Source organism: Heptranchias perlo, chromosome 17 (assembly GCF_035084215.1).
Source record: "Heptranchias perlo isolate sHepPer1 chromosome 17, sHepPer1.hap1, whole genome shotgun sequence".
NCBI lineage: Eukaryota > Metazoa > Chordata > Chondrichthyes > Hexanchiformes > Hexanchidae > Heptranchias > Heptranchias perlo.
Window position 1 is genome coordinate 64,005,954 of NC_090341.1, and position 13,495 is coordinate 64,019,448.

Below are 13,495 nucleotides of genomic sequence, written 5' to 3' on the forward strand. Positions count from 1 at the left end.
AAAAATAATTCAAAGTTTAATTTATTATATAAATAATTCAATTGTTTAACTTTCATGCAAATAATTCAATATTTTAATTTATAATGAATTGTTTAATTTATCAAACAAATAATACAATAGTTTAATTTATAATGAATTGATTAATTCATTTTATAAATAATTCAAGTGATTATTTTAAAATAAATTGATTAATTTATTATAAGAATAGTTCAAAGTTTAATTTATTGCATAAATAATTCAATTGTTTAATTTATTATATCAATAATTCAATTGTTTAATTTATTATAAAAATAATTCAAAGTTCAATTTACGATATAAATAATTCAATTGTTTAATTTATTCAATAAATAATACAATAGTTTAATTTATAATGAATTGTTTAATTCATTTTATAAATAATTCAAGTGATTATTTTAAAATAAATTGATTAATTTATTATAAAAATAATTCAAAGTTTAATTTTGTGTATAAATAATTCAATTGTTTAATATATTATATAAATAATTCAATAGGTTAATTTATAATGAATTCTTTAATTTATTTTACAAATAATTCAAGTGATTATTTTTAAATGAATTGTTCAATTTATTATAAACATCATTCAAAGTTTAATTTATTATATAAATAATTCAAGTGATTATTTTAAAATGAATTGTTAAATTTATTATAAAAATAATTCAAAGTTCAATTTATTGTATAAATAATTCAATATTTTAATTTATAATGAATTGTTTAATTCATTTTAGAAATAATTCAAGTGATTATTTTAAAATAAATTGATTAATTTATGATAACAATAATTCAAAGTTTAATTTATAATATAAATCATTCTATTGTTTAATTTATTACATAAATAATACAATGGTTTAATTTATAATGAATTGTTTAATTTATTTTATAAATAATTCAAGTGATTATTTTAAAATGAATAGTTTAATTTATTATAAAAATAATTCAAAGTTTAATTTATTATATAAATAATTCAATGGTTTAATTTATAATGAATTGTTTAATTTATTATATAAATAATACAATAGTTTAATTAATTACATAAATAATTCAATATATTAATTTATAATGAATTGTTTAATTCATTTTATAAATAATTCAAGTGATTATTTTAAAATAAATTGATTAATTTATTATAAAATAATTCAAAGTTTAATTTATTATATAAATATTTCAATAGTTTAATTTATTACATAAATAATTCAATATTTTAATTTATAATGAATTGTTTAATTTATCACACAAATAATACAATAGTTTAATTTATGATGAATTGATTAATTCATTTTATAAATAATTCAAGTTTTTATTTTAAAATGAATTGTTTAATTTATTATATAAATAATACAATAGTTTAATTAATTACATAAATAATTCAATATATTAATTTATAATGAATTGTTTAATTCATTTTATAAATAATTCAAGTGATTATTTTAAAATAAATTGATTAATTTATTATAAAATAATTCAAAGTTTAATTTATTATATAAATATTTCAATAGTTTAATTTATTACATAAATAATTCAATATTTTAATTTATAATGAATTGTTTAATTTATCACACAAATAATACAATAGTTTAATTTATGATGAATTGATTAATTCATTTTATAAATAATTCAAGTTTTTATTTTAAAATGAATTGTTTAATTTATTATATAAATAATACAATAGTTTAATTAATTACATAAATAATTCAATATATTAATTTATAATGAATTGTTTAATTCATTTTATAAATAATTCAAGTGATTATTTTAAAATAAATTGATTAATTTATTATAAAATAATTCAAAGTTTAATTTATTATATAAATATTTCAATAGTTTAATTTATTACATAAATAATTCAATATTTTAATTTATAATGAATTGTTTAATTTATCACACAAATAATACAATAGTTTAATTTATGATGAATTGATTAATTCATTTTATAAATAATTCAAGTTTTTATTTTAAAATGAATTGTTTAATTTATTATATAAATAATACAATAGTTTAATTTATTACATAAATTATTCAATATATTAATTTATAATGAAATGTTTAATTCATTTTATAAATAATTCAAGTAATTATTTTTAAATGAATTGAATAATTTATTATAAAAATAATTCAAAGTTTAATTTATTATATAAATGATTCAAATGTTTAATTTATTATATAAATAATTCAATTGTTTAACTTTCATGCAAATAATTCAATAGTTTAATTTATAATGAATTTTTAAATTTATTTTATATATAATTCGATAGTTTAATTTATAATGAATTGTTTTATTTGTTACATAAATAATTCAAGTGAATATTTTAAAATGAATTGTTTAATTTATTATAAAAATAATTCAAAGTTCAATTTACGATATAAATAATTCAATTGTTTAATTTATTATATAAATAATTCAATGGTTTAATTTATAATGAATTGTTTAATACATTTTACAAATTAAACAAGTGATTATTTTAAAATGAATTGTTTAATTTATTTTAAAAATAATTCAAAGTTTAATTTATTATACAAATAATGCAATAGTTTAATTTATTATATAAATAATTCAATATTTTAATTTATAATGAATTGTTTAATTTATTATATAAATAATACAATAGTTTAATTTATAATGAATTTTTACATTTATTTTATAAATAATTCAAGTGATTATTTTAAAATGAATTGCTCAATTTATTATAAAAATAATTCAAAGTTTAATTTATTATATAAATAATTCAATTGTTTAACTTTCATGCAAATAATTCAATATTTTAATTTATAATGAATTGTTTAATTTATCAAACAAATAATACAATAGTTTAATTTATAATGAATTGATTAATTCATTTTATAAATAATTCAAGTGATTATTTTAAAATAAATTGATTAATTTATTATAAGAATAGTTCAAAGTTTAATTTATTGCATAAATAATTCAATTGTTTAATTTATTATATCAATAATTCAATTGTTTAATTTATTATATAAATAAATCAATATTTTAATTGATAATGAATTGTTTAATTTATTATATAAATAATACAATATTTTAATTTATAATTACTTGTTTAATTCATTTTATAAATAATTCAAGTGATTATTTTAAAATAAATTGATTAATTTATTATAAAAATAATTCAATGGTTTAATTCAAAATGAACTGTTTAATTTATTTTATAAATGATTCAAGTTATTATTTTCAAATGAATTGTTTAATTTATTATAAAAATAATTCAATATGTTAAATTATAATGAATTGTTTAATTTATTTTATAAATAATTCAAATGATTATTTTAATATGAATTGTTTAATTTATTATAAAAATAATTCAAAGTTTAATTTATTATATAAATAATTCAATGGTTTAACATATTATATAAATAATACAATGGTTTAATTCATAATGAATTGTTTAATTCATTTTATAAATAATTCCAGTGATTATTTTAAAATGAATTGTTTAATTTATTATAAAATAATTCAAAGTTTAATTTATTATATAAATAATGCAATAATTTAATTTTAATGAATTGTTTAATTTATTATATAAATAATTCAATGGTTTAACATATTATATAAATAATACAACGGTTTAATTCATAATGAATTGTTTAATTCATTTTATAAATAATTCCAGTGATTATTTTAAAATGAATTGTTTAATTTATTATCAAAATAATTCAAAGTTTAATTTATTGTATGAATAATTCAATTGTTTAATTTATTATATAAATAATTCAATTATTTAATTTATTATATAAATAATTCAATATTTTAATTGACAATGAATTGTTTAATTTATCATATAAATAATACAATAGTTGAATTTATTACATAAATAATTCAATATATTAATTTATAATGAATTGTTTAATTCATTTTATAAATAATTCAAGTGATTATTTTAAAATAAATTGATTAATTTATTATAAAAATAGTTCAAAGTTTAATTTATTGTATGAATAATTCAATTGTTTAATTTATTATATAAATAATTCAATTATTTAATTTATTATATAAATAATTCAATATTTTAATTGATAATGAATTGTTTAATTCATTTTATAAATAATTCCAGTGATTATTTTAAAATAAATTGATTAATTTTTTATAAAAATAATTCAAAGTTTAATTTATTATATAAATAATTCAATTGTTTAACTTTCATGCAAATAATTCAATATTTTAATTTATAATGAATTGTTCAATTCATTTTATAAATAATTCAAGTGATTATTTCAAAATGAATTGCTCAATTTTTATAAAAATAATTCAAAGTTTAATTTATTACATAAATAATTCAATATATTAATTTATAATGAATTGTTTAATTCATTTTATAAATAATTCAAGTGATTATTTTAAAATAAATTGATTAATTTATTATAAAAATAATTCAATGGTTTAATTCAAAATGAATTGTTTAATTTATTTTATAAATAATTCAAGTGATTATTTTCAAATGAATTGTTTAATTTATTATAAAAATAATTCAATATGTTAAATTATAATGAATTGTTTAATTTATTTTATAAATAATTCAAGTGATTATTTTAATATGAATTATTTAATTTATTATAAAAATAATTCAAAGTTAATTTATTATATAAATAATTCAATGGTTTAACATATAATATAAATAATACAATGGTTTAATTCATAGTGAATTGTTTAATTCATTTTATAAATAATTCCAGTGATTATTTTAAAATGAATTGTTTAATTTATTATAAAAATAATTCAAAGTTTAATTTATTATATAAATAATGCAATATTTTAATTTTAATGAATTGTTTAATTTATTATATAAATAATGCAATATTTTAATTTATATTGAATTGTGTAATTTATTATATGAATAATTCTAGTGATTATTTTAAAATGAATCGTTTAATTTATTTTTAAAATAATTAAAAGTTTAATTTATTGAATAAATAATACAATAGTTCAATTTATAATGAATTTTTAAATTTATTTTATAAATAATTCAAGTGATTATTTCAAAATGAATTGCTCAATTTATTATAAAAATAATTCAAAGTTTAATTTATTATATAAATAATTCAATATTTTAATTAATAATGAATTGTTTCATTTATTATGTAAATAATACAATAGTTTAATTTATTACATAAATAATTCAAATGTTTAATTTATTATATAAATGATTCAATTGTTTAACTTTCATGCAAATAATTCAATATTTTAATTTATAATGAATTGTTCAATTTATTATAAAAATAATTCAAAGTTTAATTTAATATATAAATAAATCAATAGTTTAATTTATTATATAAATAATTCAATATTTTAATTGACAATTAATTGTTTAATTTATCATATAAATAATACAATAGTTGAATTTATTACATAAATAATTCAATATATTAATTTATAATGAATTGTTTAATTCATTTTATAAATAATTCAAGTGATTATTATAAAATAAATTGATTAATTTATTATAAAAATAGTTCAAAGTATAATTTATTGTATGAATAATTCAATTGTTTAATTTATTATATAAATAATTCAATATTTTAATTGATAATGAATTGTTTAATTCATTTTATAAATAATTCAAGTGATTATTTTAAAATAAATTGATTAATTTATTATAAGAATAGTTCAAAGTTTAATTTATTGCATAAATAATTCAATTGTTTAATTTATTATATAAATAATTCAATATTTTAATTGATAATGAATTGTTTAATTTATTATATAAATAATGCAATATTTTAATTTATAATTACTTGTTTAATTCATTTTATAAATAATTCAAGTGATTATTTTAAAATAAATTGATTAATTTATTATAAAAATAATTCAATGGTTTAATTCAAAATGAATTGTTTAATTTATTTTATAAATAATTCAAGTGATTATTTTCAAATGAATTGTTTAATTTATTATAAAAATAATTCAATATGTTAAATTATAATGAATTGTTTAATTTATTTTATAAATAATTCAAGTGATTATTTTAATATGAATTATTTAATTTATTATAAAAATAATTCAAAGTTTAATTTATTATATAAATAATTCAATGGTTTAAAATATAATATAATTAATACAATGGTTTAATTCATAATGAATTGTTTAATTCATTTTATAAATAATTCCAGTGATTATTTTAAAATGAATTGTTTAATTTATTATAAAAATAATTCAAAGTTTAATTTATTATATAAATAATGCAATATTTTAATTTTAAGGAATTGTTTGATTTATTATATAAATAATACAATAGTTTAATTTATAATGAATTGTGTAATTTATTATATGAATAATTCTAGTGATTATTTTAAAATGAATTGTTTAATTTATTTTAAAAATAATTCAAAGTTTAATTTAATATATAAATAAATCAATAGTTTAATTTATTATATAAATAATTCAATATTTTAATTGACAATGAATTGTTTAATTTATCATATAAATAATACAATAGTTGAATTTATTACATAAATAATTCAATATATTAATTTATAATGAATTGTTTAATTCATTTTATAAATAATTCCAGTGATTATTTTAAAATAAATTGATTAATTTTTTATAAAAATAATTCAAAGTTTAATTTATTTTATAAACAATTCAATTGTTCAATTTATTGTATGAATAATTCAATGGTTCAATATATAATGAATTGTTTAATATATTATATAAATAATTCAACAGGTTAATTTATAATGAATTGTTTAATTTATTTTATAAATAATTCAAGTGATTATTTTAAAATGAATTGTTTGATTTATTATAAAAATAATTGAAAGTTTAATTTATTATATAAGTAATGCAATATTTTAATTTATAATGAATAGTTTAATTTATTACATAAATAATACAATAGTTTAATTTATAATGAATTGATTAATTCATTTTATAAATAATTCAAGTTTTTATTTTAAAATGAATTGTTTAATTTATTATAAAAATAATTCAAAGTTTAATTTATTATATAAATAATTCAATAGTTTAACTTATTATATAAATAATTCAATATTTTAATTGATAATGAATTGTTTAATTTATTATATAAATAATACAATAGTTTAATTTATAATTACTTGTTTAATTCATTTTATAAATAATTCAAGTGATTATTTTAAAATAAATTGATTAATTTATTATAAAAATAGTTCAAAGTTTAATTTATTGCATAAATAATTCAATTGTTCAATTTATTATATCAATAATTCAATTGTTTAATTTATTATATAAATAATTCAATATTTTAATTGATAATGAATTGTTTAATTTATTATATAAATAATACAATAGTTTAATTTATAATTACTTGTTTAATTCATTTTATAAATAATTCAAGTGATTATTTTAAAATAAATTGATTAATTTATTATAAAAATAATTCAATGGTTTAATTCAAAATGAATTGTTTAATTTATTTTATAAATAATTCAAGTGATTATTTTCAAATGAATTGTTTAATTTATTATAAAAATAATTCAGTTTAATTTATGATATAAATAATTCAATGGTTTAACATATTATATAAATAATACAATGGTTTAATTCATAATGAATTGTTTAATTCATTTTATAAATAATTCCAGTGATTATTTTAAAATGAATTGTTTAATTTATTATAAAAATAATTCAAAGTTTAATTTATTATATAAATAATGCAATATTTTAATTTTAATGAATTGTTTAATTTATTATATCAATAATACAATAGTTTAATATATAATGAATTGTTAATTCATTTTATAAATCATTCCAGTGATTATTTTAAAATGAATTGTTTAATTTCTTTTAAAAATAATTCAAAGTTTAATTTAATATATAAATAAATCAATAGTTTAATTTATTATATAAATAATTCAATATTTTAATTGACAATGAATTGTTTAATTTATCATATAAATAATACAATAGTTGAATTTATTACATAAATAATTCAATATATTAATTTATAATGAATTGTTTAATTCATTTTATAAATAATTCCAGTGATTATTTTAAAATAAATTGATTAATTTTTTATAAAAATAATTCAAAGTTTAATTTATTTTATAAACAATTCAATTGTTCAATTTATTGTATGAATAATTCAATGGTTCAATATATAATGAATTGTTTAATATATTATATAAATAATTCAACAGGTTAATTTATAATGAATTGTTTAATTTATTTTATAAATAATTCAAGTGATTATTTTAAAATGAATTGTTTGATTTATTATAAAAATAATTGAAAGTTTAATTTATTATATAAGTAATGCAATATTTTAATTTATAATGAATAGTTTAATTTATTACATAAATAATACAATAGTTTAATTTATAATGAATTGATTAATTCATTTTATAAATAATTCAAGTTTTTATTTTAAAATGAATTGTTTAATTTATTATAAAAATAATTCAAAGTTTAATTTATTATATAAATAATTCAATAGTTTAACTTATTATATAAATAATTCAATATTTTAATTGATAATGAATTGTTTAATTTATTATATAAATAATACAATAGTTTAATTTATAATTACTTGTTTAATTCATTTTATAAATAATTCAAGTGATTATTTTAAAATAAATTGATTAATTTATTATAAAAATAGTTCAAAGTTTAATTTATTGCATAAATAATTCAATTGTTCAATTTATTATATCAATAATTCAATTGTTTAATTTATTATATAAATAATTCAATATTTTAATTGATAATGAATTGTTTAATTTATTATATAAATAATACAATAGTTTAATTTATAATTACTTGTTTAATTCATTTTATAAATAATTCAAGTGATTATTTTAAAATAAATTGATTAATTTATTATAAAAATAATTCAATGGTTTAATTCAAAATGAATTGTTTAATTTATTTTATAAATAATTCAAGTGATTATTTTCAAATGAATTGTTTAATTTATTATAAAAATAATTCAGTTTAATTTATGATATAAATAATTCAATGGTTTAACATATTATATAAATAATACAATGGTTTAATTCATAATGAATTGTTTAATTCATTTTATAAATAATTCCAGTGATTATTTTAAAATGAATTGTTTAATTTATTATAAAAATAATTCAAAGTTTAATTTATTATATAAATAATGCAATATTTTAATTTTAATGAATTGTTTAATTTATTATATCAATAATACAATAGTTTAATATATAATGAATTGTTAATTCATTTTATAAATCATTCCAGTGATTATTTTAAAATGAATTGTTTAATTTCTTTTAAAAATAATTCAAAGTTTAATTTATTGAATAAATAATACAATAGTTCAATTTATAATGAATTGTTTAAATCATTTTATAAATAATTCAAGTGATTATTTTTAAATGAATTGTTTAATTTATTATAAACATAAATCAAAGTTTAATTTATTATACAAATAATGCAATAGTTTAATTTATTATATAAATAATTCAATGGTTTAACATATAATATAAATAATACAATGGTTTAATTCATAGTGAATTGTTTAATTCATTTTATAAATAATTCCAGTGATTATTTTAAAATGAATTGTTTAATTTATTATAAAAATAATTCAAAGTTTAATTTATTATATAAATAATGCAATATTTTAATTTTAATGAATTGTTTAATTTATTATATAAATAATGCAATATTTTAATTTATATTGAATTGTGTAATTTATTATATGAATAATTCTAGTGATTATTTTAAAATGAATCGTTTAATTTATTTTTAAAATAATTAAAAGTTTAATTTATTGAATAAATAATACAATAGTTCAATTTATAATGAATTTTTAAATTTATTTTATAAATAATTCAAGTGATTATTTCAAAATGAATTGCTCAATTTATTATAAAAATAATTCAAAGTTTAATTTATTATATAAATAATTCAATATTTTAATTAATAATGAATTGTTTCATTTATTATGTAAATAATACAATAGTTTAATTTATTACATAAATAATTCAAATGTTTAATTTATTATATAAATGATTCAATTGTTTAACTTTCATGCAAATAATTCAATATTTTAATTTATAATGAATTGTTCAATTTATTATAAAAATAATTCAAAGTTTAATTTAATATATAAATAAATCAATAGTTTAATTTATTATATAAATAATTCAATATTTTAATTGACAATTAATTGTTTAATTTATCATATAAATAATACAATAGTTGAATTTATTACATAAATAATTCAATATATTAATTTATAATGAATTGTTTAATTCATTTTATAAATAATTCAAGTGATTATTATAAAATAAATTGATTAATTTATTATAAAAATAGTTCAAAGTATAATTTATTGTATGAATAATTCAATTGTTTAATTTATTATATAAATAATTCAATATTTTAATTGATAATGAATTGTTTAATTCATTTTATAAATAATTCAAGTGATTATTTTAAAATAAATTGATTAATTTATTATAAGAATAGTTCAAAGTTTAATTTATTGCATAAATAATTCAATTGTTTAATTTATTATATAAATAATTCAATATTTTAATTGATAATGAATTGTTTAATTTATTATATAAATAATGCAATATTTTAATTTATAATTACTTGTTTAATTCATTTTATAAATAATTCAAGTGATTATTTTAAAATAAATTGATTAATTTATTATAAAAATAATTCAATGGTTTAATTCAAAATGAATTGTTTAATTTATTTTATAAATAATTCAAGTGATTATTTTCAAATGAATTGTTTAATTTATTATAAAAATAATTCAATATGTTAAATTATAATGAATTGTTTAATTTATTTTATAAATAATTCAAGTGATTATTTTAATATGAATTATTTAATTTATTATAAAAATAATTCAAAGTTTAATTTATTATATAAATAATTCAATGGTTTAAAATATAATATAATTAATACAATGGTTTAATTCATAATGAATTGTTTAATTCATTTTATAAATAATTCCAGTGATTATTTTAAAATGAATTGTTTAATTTATTATAAAAATAATTCAAAGTTTAATTTATTATATAAATAATGCAATATTTTAATTTTAAGGAATTGTTTGATTTATTATATAAATAATACAATAGTTTAATTTATAATGAATTGTGTAATTTATTATATGAATAATTCTAGTGATTATTTTAAAATGAATTGTTTAATTTATTTTAAAAATAATTCAAAGTTTAATTTAATATATAAATAAATCAATAGTTTAATTTATTATATAAATAATTCAATATTTTAATTGACAATGAATTGTTTAATTTATCATATAAATAATACAATAGTTGAATTTATTACATAAATAATTCAATATATTAATTTATAATGAATTGTTTAATTCATTTTATAAATAATTCCAGTGATTATTTTAAAATAAATTGATTAATTTTTTATAAAAATAATTCAAAGTTTAATTTATTTTATAAACAATTCAATTGTTCAATTTATTGTATGAATAATTCAATGGTTCAATATATAATGAATTGTTTAATATATTATATAAATAATTCAACAGGTTAATTTATAATGAATTGTTTAATTTATTTTATAAATAATTCAAGTGATTATTTTAAAATGAATTGTTTGATTTATTATAAAAATAATTGAAAGTTTAATTTATTATATAAGTAATGCAATATTTTAATTTATAATGAATAGTTTAATTTATTACATAAATAATACAATAGTTTAATTTATAATGAATTGATTAATTCATTTTATAAATAATTCAAGTTTTTATTTTAAAATGAATTGTTTAATTTATTATAAAAATAATTCAAAGTTTAATTTATTATATAAATAATTCAATAGTTTAACTTATTATATAAATAATTCAATATTTTAATTGATAATGAATTGTTTAATTTATTATATAAATAATACAATAGTTTAATTTATAATTACTTGTTTAATTCATTTTATAAATAATTCAAGTGATTATTTTAAAATAAATTGATTAATTTATTATAAAAATAGTTCAAAGTTTAATTTATTGCATAAATAATTCAATTGTTCAATTTATTATATCAATAATTCAATTGTTTAATTTATTATATAAATAATTCAATATTTTAATTGATAATGAATTGTTTAATTTATTATATAAATAATACAATAGTTTAATTTATAATTACTTGTTTAATTCATTTTATAAATAATTCAAGTGATTATTTTAAAATAAATTGATTAATTTATTATAAAAATAATTCAATGGTTTAATTCAAAATGAATTGTTTAATTTATTTTATAAATAATTCAAGTGATTATTTTCAAATGAATTGTTTAATTTATTATAAAAATAATTCAGTTTAATTTATGATATAAATAATTCAATGGTTTAACATATTATATAAATAATACAATGGTTTAATTCATAATGAATTGTTTAATTCATTTTATAAATAATTCCAGTGATTATTTTAAAATGAATTGTTTAATTTATTATAAAAATAATTCAAAGTTTAATTTATTATATAAATAATGCAATATTTTAATTTTAATGAATTGTTTAATTTATTATATCAATAATACAATAGTTTAATATATAATGAATTGTTAATTCATTTTATAAATCATTCCAGTGATTATTTTAAAATGAATTGTTTAATTTCTTTTAAAAATAATTCAAAGTTTAATTTAATATATAAATAAATCAATAGTTTAATTTATTATATAAATAATTCAATATTTTAATTGACAATGAATTGTTTAATTTATCATATAAATAATACAATAGTTGAATTTATTACATAAATAATTCAATATATTAATTCATAATGAATTGTTTAATTCATTTTATAAATAATTCCAGTGATTATTTTAAAATAAATTGATTAATTTTTTATAAAAATAATTCAAAGTTTAATTTATTTTATAAACAATTCAATTGTTCAATTTATTGTATGAATAATTCAATGGTTCAATATATAATGAATTGTTTAATATATTATATAAATAATTCAACAGGTTAATTTATAATGAATTGTTTAATTTATTTTATAAATAATTCAAGTGATTATTTTAAAATGAATTGTTTGATTTATTATAAAAATAATTGAAAGTTTAATTTATTATATAAGTAATGCAATATTTTAATTTATAATGAATAGTTTAATTTATTACATAAATAATACAATAGTTTAATTTATAATGAATTGATTAATTCATTTTATAAATAATTCAAGTTTTTATTTTAAAATGAATTGTTTAATTTATTATAAAAATAATTCAAAGTTTAATTTATTATATAAATAATTCAATAGTTTAACTTATTATATAAATAATTCAATATTTTAATTGATAATGAATTGTTTAATTTATTATATAAATAATACAATAGTTTAATTTATAATTACTTGTTTAATTCATTTTATAAATAATTCAAGTGATTATTTTAAAATAAATTGATTAATTTATTATAAAAATAGTTCAAAGTTTAATTTATTGCATAAATAATTCAATTGTTCAATTTATTATATCAATAATTCAATTGTTTAATTTATT